We start from the raw sequence: 14,188 nt of genomic DNA on the forward strand, positions 1-14,188 counted from the left end.
GTCATAGACCAGGCAAGCGCTTATAAGTTCTTCGACCTTAGGGTCGGTCCCGCACTAATGCCATGGAGCTATTCAATGCGTGATCATCGACCTTAGGGTCGGTCTGGCATTAGTGCCTTAGAGCCACTCAATGCACGATTCTCGACTTTAGAGTCGGTCCAGCATTAATGCCATAGAGCCATTCAATGCATGATTCATCGACCTTAGGGTCGGTCTAGCATTAATGCCATAGAGCCATTCAATGCGTGATTCTTGACTTTAGAGTCGGTCCCTGACTAGTCAGTGTCATACACAAGTAAGTCATGCCGCCAATCATATATCACATGTTCCATATCCATAAACAAGGTATTCAGCATGCTTACTAAACAGGTATTAGTATAATTAGGACCATGCACGAACACAGAGACTCAAGCTCTGAACGATATCATACTTAGTATATAAGGCATGTCCCAATCACATGTTTCTCATGCATCATATGCAATAAATCCAGCAATCTAACATGCACCAATAACAGCCATGCATGTCACGTTTAATAGTCAACCAGCATGCGTCAAGAATAGTCATGCATGTCATACATAGTAATCAACCAACATGCTTCAATAATAACCACGCATGTCATACTCATTAATCAACCAACATGCATCATAATAACCACGCATGTCATACATAACAATCAACCGACATGCATCAATAATAACCATGCATGTCTCATACATAATAACCAACCGACATGCATCAATAATAACCATGCATGTCCCATACATAATAATCAACCGACATGCATCAATAATAACCATGCATGTCTCATATACACAGGGTGCAGTTTTCTTACCTCAGATTCGAGCTAGAACCAATATAAGAACGACCCTTGAGAACGATCAACATTTAAGCCCTTAGCGGTCACCTAATCATAACCAAATATGGAACACCATAAATAACATGATAATCAAAGGTTCCACACCAATATCTAGCCCCCAAGAGATCAATCCAAACTAATCCAAGTAGTAGGGACACTCCCGAGGCCCATAACTAAGTTCCCGGGGTCAAAACGAGCAAACGGGGTGAAAACAGGGCAAGGGCTGCGGCCCTAGCACCTTGGGCCGCGGCCCCCAGGGTTCTCTGAGGCTAGGGCCGCGGCGCCCTCCATCAAGGGCCGCGGCGCCCAGCAAGGGTCACTTCCTGACACCTGCTTCTTCGAACTAGGCCCGCGGCGCACAAGAACAGGGCCGCGGCCCCCAACCCTGGGCCATTCCCAAACGCGTTTTAAACACTCAAAATCTTCCAAAAACATTCCCAAACATTCCCCAATCATCAAATCAAAGTTCCCAAACTCCCCAATGGTCCAAAACCACCAAAACCCAAGGCTCAAACCAACCAAAAACTCAACAATTAACAAAGTCCAATTCTAAGCTTTAAAACTTTAAAAACTTAAAACTTCAAACTTAGATTACCTTCGATTGGGTTTATCATCAAATCCTTCGGTTAAGAAGCTTCTAATCTTTCCTAGGATCGCTATGCCTCGACCCTCGCTTGATTCCGACTCCCAGAACTCAAGATTTCCGCAAAAAGGCTCAAACGGTAAAACGGTCTGTTTTGAGAGAGAACGAGAGGTTTCTAACGTACGTTCTTATCTGTCAAGCTACTTCAAGCTTAAGTAACCTCAAATAAAACCTAGTGCTCGGGGTCCCGAAAACACCCCCTGGGACACTATAGTCAAAACTTCCAGAATTTCACCCTGATCTCAAATATTCCCAATCTATCACCAAATAAACATTTCTATTACCCCAAAATTGACCCCGTTATGACAAAACCGCTAATCCATTATATATGACCGTCTCATGTCGAATAGCTCAAATATATCTCCATAATAATTAAATCTCATTCACAAATTACAATATGCACCCAATTTACAAATATGCCCTCAACAGGCCAAATTACCAAAATGCCCTTATAATAATAAATACACCCATATGCATGCATTCACCATCATATAATAATATAATTCACGTAAACATGCATATAATCATTATATATCATATTAAATCAATTATGGCCCTCCCGGCCTCCTAATCAAGGTCCTAAACCTTATTAGGAAATTTGGGGCATTACAAGACAGAAGCAGGAGTAACCCCCCTGGTCGGGAAGATGATGTAGATCGATCCAGAACTGCCTCAACGCAAAGGGAGCACTCTAGAACCCCCTCCAGGAGCCACCGATCAGAAACTTCTAGATCAGGGAGTCACTGATCGGGCAGTAAAAAGACTCCACCCATGCAAGATCAGACCAAGACTCCTCGAGATAAGAGGACTTCAAAATTCAAAGATGGGCATGGTCGTGATGAGGCTGATAGTCATTACACCGACCAGTCAAAGGAAAAGGAGGGCAACGACCAACAAGGAGGAAAAGACTGCCCGAGGCATACCGAAAGACCTCCACTGCACCCCAGCCAGCAACGTAATGGGAGAGCGCAAGTACCGCGTAGTAAGCCCTCTGAAAAATCGAAAATTACGGTGTTCGATCGGGCAGAAGAGCATGCTTCCCGGAAGGATCTGAGGGACGTTATCACCAACAAGAGAAGGACTGTCCCGGTCGAAGGGCAAAATCTGAACCGCCCTGCCAGTCAAGTAGAAATACTTGACGACAGTGCACCTGATGATAATGCCCAACCAGGCGGTTAAGACCTTGGAACTTCGTCAGTTACACCAGCCATACAAGCCTAGCTTGACGTGCTAACAGCTGCAGTGCAAGGTTTGTCAAAACGACCTTCCGGGATAGATGCGATAGACCACCGGAGTGGCAGCCCATTTTGTGCCCGGATTAGAGCAGCCCAGCCTCCGGCAAAATATAAAGCAGCGGTTCTGCCAGTATATACAGAAAAGGCAGATCCCATCAGACAAGTTGGGAAATTTGAGGACCAGATGGAATTGCTCGGAGTAAGTGACGATTATCGGTGTAGAGTTTTCCCAACTACTTTGTCAGATACCGCCCAGGAATGGTATTGGAAGTTTAAGTCGAACTCCATTACCTCTTGGGAAGCATTCAGGAAGGAGTTTAGTAGACAATTCAACACTGCCCGGACTCAACCAGTTTATGCCAACCACTTGGCAAATATCAAACAAGGAAAAGATGAGTCTCTAAAGAATTATATACAGAGATTCATGAGAGAAGCCAATAGAGCAACTGCTGTAGGAGACGAGGGGAAGATGGTTGCAATATCCGCTGGGATAACTTATCGGAGCCCTTTGTGGGATAGCATACATAGAAATCCAATTTCAACACTTCAACAATTTCTTGACTGAGCATACAAGTATATGAAATTGGATGATGCAATCGAGAAAGAGGAGAATGGCATAAACAATCCGGGCGGATCAACAGACTCTCCTAAGGATGGTGGAAAGAAACGTGAAAATAGCGGGTCTGACCACCATGAGGAAAAGAAAGCAAAGTTGAGTTCAAATGAAAAGCCAACCAAGTATGAGCCTCAGTTCACTAATTACACCACTCTCTCGGCCAGCCGAGCGGAAATATATCTTGCTAGTCATGAAGAGGTTCCCTACAAGAAACCTCCACCCATCAGGAAAGAGATGAGGAAGAGAGATATGAATAAGTTTTGTCATTTCCATGGAGATTATGGTCACGACACGAATGAATGCAATCACCTCAAGGATGAGATAGAATTTCTTCTCCGGTCGGGCAAGTTGAGGAAGTACCGGGCAGAGACAACCCAAGGAGAAGGAGGCAGCAGCAATCCTGGTTTCAAACGACAGAGATCTCCACCCTTGCAGCCCGGACCTGTGGACTTTACCTTAGACACTATATGTGGAGGTCCACACTTGACTAAGGATAGCAACGAAGCAAGGGAGAGGCATGCTGAGCGGGAGTGCTAGGATCAGGAGCCACTGGAACGGCGAGCGTCTGTGAATATATTATTTATAAATACCGCTTTCAGAGTGGTAGTTTAATTTCAAGTTGTTTAACTTGTTATTTAAATTTGGTTTATGAGTTGGTTATTTGCTGACCAGTCATCTATTTTTGAACAATTTTTGTTGTTTAAGACTTGTTATTAGACACGTTTTGTCCTTTTTAATTTATGAGTAATAAAAGAGACTACGCGCAGCATGGTCGATTCTTGCTACAAATGTGCATGTGTGTTAATTATTCAAACAATGTTCAACTGGTCGGTAAAATCGGACAGTGTTCAACTGGTTAATACGTTCAAGCAGTGTTCAACTGCTCGGATATTTTCAATATATTCTACGTGTTTCACGAGTAATTAACGGCTCGAACAAATTCAGTCAAGTAGCAAGTGACTAAGGATCTTACAACCCTCGATCATTTGGGGGGCACATAGGGTATACTGGTATGTAATTTAACACAGGCAATAAGAGCACGAGTTAAGGTATTTGTTTTTAGGCTGACTTGTAAATTTTCGAAGTTCAAAAAGGTCATTAAGCTAACTTATTTGACAAAGCCTAAGTAACTTGGAATTTTTTTAAATTTCAAGTTAGAAGCAGATATTCGTGTGACAATAAACATTGTGCTCATAAAATGTTAGAGCAATAAGATGTTGACCCAGACTCTTAAGTCTCCTTGTTTTGATGATTAACAAATATTTGATTATTATTTGTTACTAATGATTTGTTGATTTTGTAGCAAAAACCAAAGTGAATTAGCAAATTCAAAGTCAAACTTATGACCAAGGGCAAAATGGTCATTCTACCAAATTTTCCGGAAATGACCCGAAATGGATTTCAAGACTCAAGAAACTCAAGATAAAGGTTTAATTTCACTTCTTAGTCTTGTAAAGTGATTGTAAGTTTACTTTAAGTCATAAGTATAAAATTTGGCTCATTCACGTGCTAAAAATGGTGATTTTTAAAAATGAGAACTAGACATCCTAAATTCACTTTTAAGAAAATACATCCCGATACGGTCGTAACGCAATTGAAATTTTTGAAATCGGATAAATGAGCTAAAAGTTATAAAGAATTGAAAAACGGGAAAATAGGCATATTTTGAACTTTTGCTCACTGCCTGCCATCCGGAATTCCGGTTGCTCCCAGACTGGAATTCCGGTTCCCCATCCGGACTTCCGGTTCGCGGCAGGCAGCTTCAAAAAGTAACCCCCAACGGCTATAAACGGCTAGTTTTTTCCCAAACTCTATATAAACTCGTTTTTCACTCAAAATTAGGTGTTGGCTGAGCATTTATTACATATATCAAACCTAATCCATTGATTTCAAAGAGCTCCCAAAGTTTAAATCATCCAAACACATATTCACACACTTGAGCCTAAATTTGTATTTATTTCTTCTAAGTGTGCTTGCTAATCACTCTAGGTTTCTCATTGTATCATCATATTTCTAGAGTGATTTTTGCTTGTAATATCAAACACATTCCCATATTGTGATTGAGATGAGGTTGGCACCGGTTTTGTAAACAACCCGATTAGAGTGAGATTGGCACTTCAAAAATCCGAAAAAGAGGTTGATAGTCCTTGGTGGTGGAAAACTATTATAAGAGGTTTGGAAATACCTTGGTGAAAAATTGCCGGTTGTAAGGGTTAGTCAAGCCCGTTAACTTGGCTCGATAGTGGAACTCAAAGCTAGGTCCATAGGTTTGAAGACCAAGGACGTAGGTGGCTTAGTTCTACCGAACCTTGTAAAATTCGAGAGTTTGCAATTTCTTAACCTTAAACTCTTTACATTACAAGTTTGATTATTTGCTATATCTATTTGATTGCCATATTATTTGCTTTTACTTGATAAATTTGATTTATTGCATAATTTGGCATATTAAGTTTTAAATTTCCGAAATTAGTTTAAATTTCCAATTCACCCCCCCCCCCCCCCTCTTGGAAACATATCTTGGGTTAACATAAGAGTGTGAGAAAGTATACTTAGTATGGACTTATGAAATGTCTAGAATTTCAAAGTTAGAAAACTAAGTACTCATGCGAAAATATAATGCATATATCAGAGTGACTTTACTATTCACAAAAAGCTTATAACTTTTTAAGTCTAAAAAGACTTAGAATGTTTTAAGTTAACAAAGAAAAATAAAGTATAAATGCCAACATCCCGACTGTACGAGAAAAATATCAAAGCTGCTAAGCAACAATTGTCTTCACAAGAAAAAAGAGTAAACTACTGGCCAGGTACAAAGTCTAGCTGATCAGGTGCAAAGTTTTCTTGGTCGGGAGAACATATATAACTTCCCTGGTCAGCTGAGCATGTAACACTGGTCGAGTAGGAAACTCTATTGTTTAGCATGACTAACAACGATGAGTCCCTAGAGTGAATCAAACAAACACGAACAAATGAATGCAAAGTAAATACTACATAGTGGAAAAATGTTTTTGAGAAGAGAAGTCAATTTTCCCCAAGATTGATTGAGAGAAATCAATCTCTCAAAATACTTTTGAAAGATTCGAACAAGGTGTTTTGATGGTGTTTGGAGGGATAAGTTTTAGGCATGTGCTTAAATAGCTATGTCATATGCCTGATTGGTTGGGTGATGGCTGAGTGGATGCTGAGTGTGCCCGAGCAGGCCCGCGCGCGCGTCTGAAGGCTGGTGTCCGAGCAGCCGAGGCTGCGTCCGAGTGGGTGTGGGCTGTGTCCGAGCAGCTGGGGCTACGTCCGATCAGGCGTGGGCTGTGTCTGACCAGCTGGGGCTGCGTCCGATCGGGTGTGGGCTGTGTCCGACCAGCTGGGGTTGCATCCGAGCAGGTGTGGGCTATGTCCGACCAGTTGGGGCTGCGTCCAAGCGGGTGTGGGCTGCGTCCGAGTGGCTAAGGCTGGCATGTGTGCATCCGAGGGGATGCGCATCCGAGGAGATGCACGCCCGAGCGATTGGGGTGCATGGCCGAGCGGTTGGGTTGCGTGGCCGAGCGACTGGAGGAACCGTGTGTCCGAGTGGCTCGAGGGGAACGCCTAAGGGCTGGGTGTCTGAATAGCTGGGCATCCGAGGAGCAAGGGCATGCATCTGGATAGTCCGATTGGCTAGGAGTGGCCAAGGTTATGGGCTTTAATTGGCTATAAGGTCCGAAAGAACAATAAATCTCAAGGGCATGGGGCACAAACATATTTTCTTACTCATGGGATACTACAACAAGATCAAAAAATAGAATTTAAAGAAATCAAAAGACAAGTTCAATCGTGGGTTTACGTGAAAGTTATCGACCAGATGGAAGCTTTTAGATGGCCTCAAAAACATTTTGCTAGAGAAAGGTTTATCATACGAGTAAATCATATAATAAACTTGGGGGGCAAATGTTATCCCCAAAAATTGGAGTCCGATGACGTGGCAGTCAGAAGTGACAAGTGGCAATGCATGGTCAGTAAATGGCACATTAATAGTCAATAAATGTGTTGGCTCTTTGGAGTTGTGATAAAGTGATCTGACCGATCTGATAGAATTACTGACCAGTCAAGTGTCATGTTAGACCAGAGAAGTGTCATGAACGACCAGTCAGGTGCTTGTCCGCCCAGTCAAGTGCTTGTCCGCCCAGTCAGGTGCTTGTCCACCCAGTCAGGTGCTTGTCCGCCCAGTCATGTGCTTGTCCGACCAGTCAAGTGTTTGGCCTACCAGTGGAGTGCTTTGGCCCTTCTGTTTTCCTCCTGGGTGTGGTGTGGACCGACTAAACAGAGCAGGGCTACGCAAAATATCCCAATAACGACATCAACAAGAATCGGTCATACCTGCGCGGGAATCTCTCAGATATCCCAGAATAATAACCATATTGTTGTAATATTAGATTTATTTATATTTTATTAATTAAAGTCTGTTGAAAGAACCAAAGACCTGATAAAAGGGAGATATTTATGTACGATCCATGAGCCTATAAATAAATGGCTCATGAAATCATTTTGGGGGGCGGATCTTTTTAGGCTGAGAAAACTCTCTCGTTTAGAGATTTTGGGGACTGTTACTTGGGGCATTCTTGGGGCATTTTCTGAGAGGTTAGAGAGAAAAAGTTTGTATTCTCTAGAGAGAAACTCTATATTTTTCTACTTGCACTTAAGAAACTCAGTTGGCCCAAGTTCATCTGATCTTAAGTGTAGGCTAAATATATCACAACTCCAAGTGGATTAGGCTATTACCAATAAATTGGGGCTGAACCACTATAAAATTAATAGTGTCATATTATTCTCTTGAAGGTCTATTGTAGTTTTGACGTCTACTCGTCGTTGGCCAAAATTGTGGTCAACAGATTCAAGGCGTGTAATTGGCACCCCATCCCCATCCCCGTTAACCATTTTAATCATGATTATTATCTTCATCTTTGTATATTCTCCGTCGGGGTGAGGCGGGGAATCTTCACAAGTACCCATTTATTTAAAAATTAAATAAACAAAGATAGACTATCTAAAATTAATATATATTACACTATATTAATCACTCAAAATATTAAAAATGTCCAAAATAAAATTAAAAATATTTAAAAAAATTACTAATATGCTACAAAATAACATAAAGAATCATGTAAAGTAAATAAAAAATTAAATTGGTCCTGTTGGGGCGGGAAGTACTATCCCCATCACCGTCTCGTTTAACATTCACGGTTAGAAAATTACCCCGTCCTCACTTTGTTTTCTGTTTCCTACCTAATTAGGGACGGTCCTCAGGGGGCCCAGCTACGTAGAAAAACATTCAATCCGTAGTAGTTATGGGTAAAACCTTACTACCCATAACATTTTTACATATAGGAGGATTATTATTTCTTATACAAAATAAAGATACAAAAGACATTTATTCTTAACCTTTGTTGTAGTTTATAAAAAATCAAATAATTAGGCAATCACAAAATCATAATTTGGTTAGTGCACAGATTGTCAACGGTATATTCCTATAGAATATGTATAATAAACAACTTCATACTATTTCTTTTACTATAAATACTCTATATTTTTAAAAATATTTTTTTAACTTATATTTTTGTGTCATTTCATTCACATTGTTTTTCTGTCTTATCTCTTACTGTCTCTTCATTTTCTCTCTAATTTACTTTTCTCTCCCTCCTTATTTCATCTTTCATTGTTTTATCATCACTTTATCTTTACATTATTTTCTCTCATTATTTTTTTTGACAAATGTTTTCACTCATTATTTATCATAGAGTTTTTAACAATATTTTATTTCTTTAAATATATTGAAATTAATTAATCGAACACATCTTCACGGGAGAAAATTTTATAGGTCAGGCGAAAACAAAGCCGCGCAAATCTCACAATGAGATTACCAAACAAATGACAAACCAGTCGATTACAATAAAGGAGCACAATATCCCAAGAATAACGACCTCCAAACAAAGAAAGACAGACAACAGGATAGGGTAACGATCCTAGCAGCAAACCACACAAAACAAAAACTCGCCTTTTTGAAACATCTTACAATTAAGCAACGACGCTCTAAACCGCCTCAGCGACACATCACCAGTAGGAGCAAAACTAAGGTTAGACCAAACAAAGCTGGTACAAGCCAAGGTCCCAAAGACAAGGTGATACAACACCATTATTACAAAATAAAACTAAGAACATACCACAAACCAAACTAAAATAAAACAAAAAAAACTTCAAAAACAAGGACACCAAACAATGTAAAGATGATAAGAACCATCACCAAGCACCAAGCAGCCAGGAACGAGAAGCCCCACTCTGGAAATCCACCATCGCAGACCACGACCCACACCTACGACACCTTGCCGGCCTCACACCTTGCGGTTCCGTGTAAGCTAGCTTAAGCAAGGTGTCGTAGGTGTGGGTTCCGTGTGCGGTGGTCTCTCTTCCTTGTGGTGTCGTCTTGCAGCGATACAGGGGTCGTGGTCGGCAAGGTGAGGTCGGTTAAGCAAGGAATTGGGCTGAGAAAACTTAGGAGCTTGAAGCTTGGGGATTAAGGATCAAACTCAGGGACTAAGCTCTGCAAGGTAAGCTCTAATTACTAAGGTTTAGTCTTGAATTTCTGCTGGTTATTGGGGATTGCATGTTAGTTAAGCTTGATCTATTTTTGGGTATTTTAGCTGAGGTTTAGAGCAGATTTTAATGGGGTCTTGGTGTTGTTATTGAGCTGAAATAACTGTGTTGGTTATCTAGGATTGTTAGCTGGGTTTTGGGTGGATTGGCTTGAGGAAAGGTGTGGAAAGATGGTGAGAAAATCTGGGTTCGGAGGTGAGGGCCGCGGCCTTAGAAGGGGTGCACCGCGGCCCGTGTGCGCCGCGGCCCGTGTGCGCGCGCGGCCGAGTGTGGCTGAGGAGTTCATGCGCGTCGCGGCGCGTGTGTGTTGCAGGGGTGTGCTAGCCTCTGTTTTGAGGCTAGCCGCGGCTCTTGAGGGTGGGGCCGTGGCTCTTAGTGCTAGTTTGTGTTTTAAGGGTGTTTAGGCTTGGGAACTCAATGGCTAAGGCTCGGGATGGATTTTATCACCCGAATTGATAAAATTCAAGGTCCCGGAGGTTAGGGTTATGGCTCGAAGTTATTTATTGGATTAAAACTTGATGGATGGATATTGTTAATGTGTTGTGACTAGGGTTTCGGCAAGGCAAGTTAGAGGACTATGCTCGGGGCATCGGTGCTCAGAAAGCTCGGGACTCAGGTAAGAAAACCCTTGTTCCCATAGAGCTTGTGTGCAGGGCTGAGTCCAATGTGTTTGAATAGAATTGGTATGCAGGGTTGAACCCAATATGTTAGAATTGCGGGGCGTAGCCCTTTAACTGATTATGCTAGAATTATGTACTTGCTTGTTATGCTATGTGTGTTATCATGTGAATGATCGGCAAGAGCTGGGAACGGTGTAGACCGAGAACGACAAAGGGCCGGGAACAGCGTTGGGCACGTTGAGTGCAAGGCCGAGAACGGCAAGGGGCCGGGAGTAGCGTTGAGCACGTGGAGTGCGAGTTGCCAGGGTGAGTCCCTAAAAGGATACTTGGGATATCCTCATGGCGTGGTCCGCGAACCCAGGGCTTGGTAAACGCCTGGGCAGCTAGGCCGTATGTGTTTAGCCCATTGGTGGCTTGTTTATATGCTTGATATATATGTTGCATATGTTATTTGTTTGTGGGTTTTCTTGCTGGGCTTCGGCTCACAGATGCTCTGTGGTGCAGGTAAGGGTAAAGAGAATGTCAACCAACCATGAGTACAGCAAGCGTGAGGCGGCGTGTACATGTTTGGCCAGCCTGGCTGCCACAGCCAGAGGATTTTGGGAGATGCTTGTAAATAAACATAGATTTTGTCGTTTAGTCAACTTGGTTCAATTTATATGTTGTAAATATCTCTAAACTGTATTTTCGGATCTCAAATGTAAAACTTTTATGATTTTCTATGGAAATTATTATTTTTAAAGTTTTTCTTTTGTTTATGACTTAATTACACTGTTTGACTTAAAAACTCGATTAGCGAGTTGGAAACACGTTTTTTAAACTCACTTAGTAACGACTCTAAGAAAGCAGGGTATTACAATATTGATTCTAATTCTAATGTATATTAGTCTTATTCATTTATCTTTAATCCAATTCTGATTACAATTTAATAAGCGTGCCAATGAAGTCAGCCGTTTAATAACTTGAATTAAATACAAGTTATATACAGATATATATATATATATATAAACTATATAATATTTATATTTTTGACATGTATTGTCCATTAGTTTGTCACTGTAGAGTAGTGACAAGGGCGATATTGTCTCCTTTAACAGTATTTTCCACAGTTGTAAAAAATATGTGTATTGAACTTTTAGTAAGTTGTACCATAGTATTTATTCCCTTAAATGCAATAAAAGTACCATTATTATATAATTTTACTAACATTCATCCATGAATTAATGATATTTACGACAAATGTGTATGATACAATACAACTACGACAAAAAAATTAAAAATAAAGACAATTTAAAATGTCACTCATATTGTATAGCGAGCAGCACATAATTGTTTTGTTTATCCTTTTTTTAGGAAGTGACAGGAAAATTATTACTAAAAAATTAATGGCCCTTTTATATATGTCACTAAATTATTTAATTTAAAATATAATAATATTATCTTTAAATGTCAAATAAATATTTTAATGCTAATTTAATATGCTAGTAAATTATATTATAAACATTAATACGACAGAGAATCGAATCTTTCTAAACATTTAAAATTATCATTATATAGACTTAAATTAGTATATCAAACCCAATTCTTATCCATCCATTTTAAATGATATGGTCACATTAATAAATTATGGTTGAAATTTAAATGATATGGTTGTATTTGCAAATAATTAACCTAAGTTTGGTAGGGAAGAATCAAAATAAAAGGTACATGAAAAGTTAGAGAAAGAAAATGTTATGAAAAAGCAAAAAAAATCACTTATTACTTTTATAATTCTTTTTTTTTTCTCTCTTCACATTTATTTTCTTTCCACTATTCTCTCTTACTAAACAATTTCAAATATTGCTTTCTATCCACTTTTTATCTTTTATTTTTTCTCTCTCTCACTTTTCTCCTCTACCAATTATAAATAAACATTATATTATTTTTCTTTTTCTTAAATTCTCTTATCTAATTTTTATTATGGTGCAACAAAAGTTGTAGTTTGAGATTTTTAATGCTTCTCATATATATTTGATATTTGTAAATTTTGAACATTTTACATAATCTTTTTATAAATTATTAAATATTCTCTTACATTCAAATTAGTATGTTAACATATTTTTTTAACAAATCACAATTTTTTTTTATCAGCACATACAAAAATCTATACTATTAAATACTTTATAATAATAGAATGTATAAAGTTGAACAATAATCAAACCATAATAATTTAGGGAGCCAAATATTTAGAAAAAGTATCCATAGATCATGACATTTCAGTAAAAAAAAAATCATTTGCATCAAAACTATTTTGTTCATTCATATATATAATACACTCAAAAATTCATATATTATTTCTATATGTATCTAATTAATTTTAAAATGATAATTTCTGCAATATATTTATAAAAAATGTTGCTTGCATATAAATTTAAATTTATGCTAACGCTAATAATAAGATATTGATAGGTGGGTTAAATATATTAAAAAAAATTAAAATTCTAAGAGTTAATGTATTTATTATATATATGTACGTATATATTTTATAATTTAAATTATTTTAGATGTTCGTTGTCATGACATATTAACGATCGATTAAGCTAGGGTTGAGTAGAGTTAAAATAAAGCAGTATTGCAAAGTGACTTATATAACCTTGAGAAGACACATTTAGAAAGAAGAATATATGATGATGATGAGTTATATATATTTATATGATATATATATATATATATATATATAATGCCATCTGAACTCTCTCTGGTATTGACCAGCTCATGGTGTCTCCACTCCAGATTGTACGTACAATCTATCATATATATATGTGAATGTGACATTAAGTTTTCTTAATAAATTAAAGATGCATACATATATCATATTCTATAATCAATTAAGAGGACTACTAGTCCTGCAGAGTACGAAATAAATCATATAAAAACATAAATCTCAACATATGATACGATTGCATATGACTTATGATCTCACTGCTCCCCTTCGCATTAGATTGGATTGGATTTGGATGATCCATGTCAGGTTAATGTTTTCCATTTAGTACAGAGAGTTTCACGATCGTTGAATTTTTCAAAGGGGTAAATGAGTCTTTTGAGAGAATATTAGATCAAATTATTATAAATTATGGCACTGCATTTTTATATAAGTCAAGATGGCCGAGTTGGTCTAAGGCGCCAGTTTCAGGTACTGGTCCGAAAGGGCATGGGTTCGAATCCCATTCTTGACAAAGTTTTCTAATTTTTTTATTCTTTTTTTTTATTATTCAATATAATTTAGGTACATTCATCAATTTTTTTAACATGTAGTATGCATTGCATTGCACCCTTTTTTTTTTTTTTTTTTATTATTATGCTTCTTCATAAATAATATATCGTAGGTAATACAGCAGCTCATAACTTCTTTGACTTATCAAATTTTAGTTAAGAAAAAAACTTATCCAATTCTAGAATCTCGACCATCCAATTTATCTTCCTCAATCTAACTGTCAATAATGTTCAAACTCAATATCATGTTGTGTTCTAATAATCACAATTCTCAACAGAAAAATGTTTGTAAAGAATTAACTATTATTATCACACAAAAAATGTGCAAAATTTATAGCCTTTTGA

The 14,188-nt window shown here is 38.4% G+C and overlaps 1 non-coding gene across 1 annotated transcript; it reads left to right on the forward strand.

The window, feature by feature from the left end:
- Nucleotides 1-13,725: 13,725 nt before the first annotated feature.
- TRNAL-CAG (transfer RNA leucine (anticodon CAG)) lies at nucleotides 13,726-13,806 on the forward strand. Its single transcript has one exon. It is a non-coding gene; the product is annotated as a tRNA-Leu (tRNA).
- Nucleotides 13,807-14,188: the final 382 nt, after the last annotated feature.

The sequence above is a fragment of the Humulus lupulus genome, chromosome 8, assembly GCF_963169125.1.
Source record: "Humulus lupulus chromosome 8, drHumLupu1.1, whole genome shotgun sequence".
Classification (NCBI taxonomy): domain Eukaryota; kingdom Viridiplantae; phylum Streptophyta; class Magnoliopsida; order Rosales; family Cannabaceae; genus Humulus; species Humulus lupulus.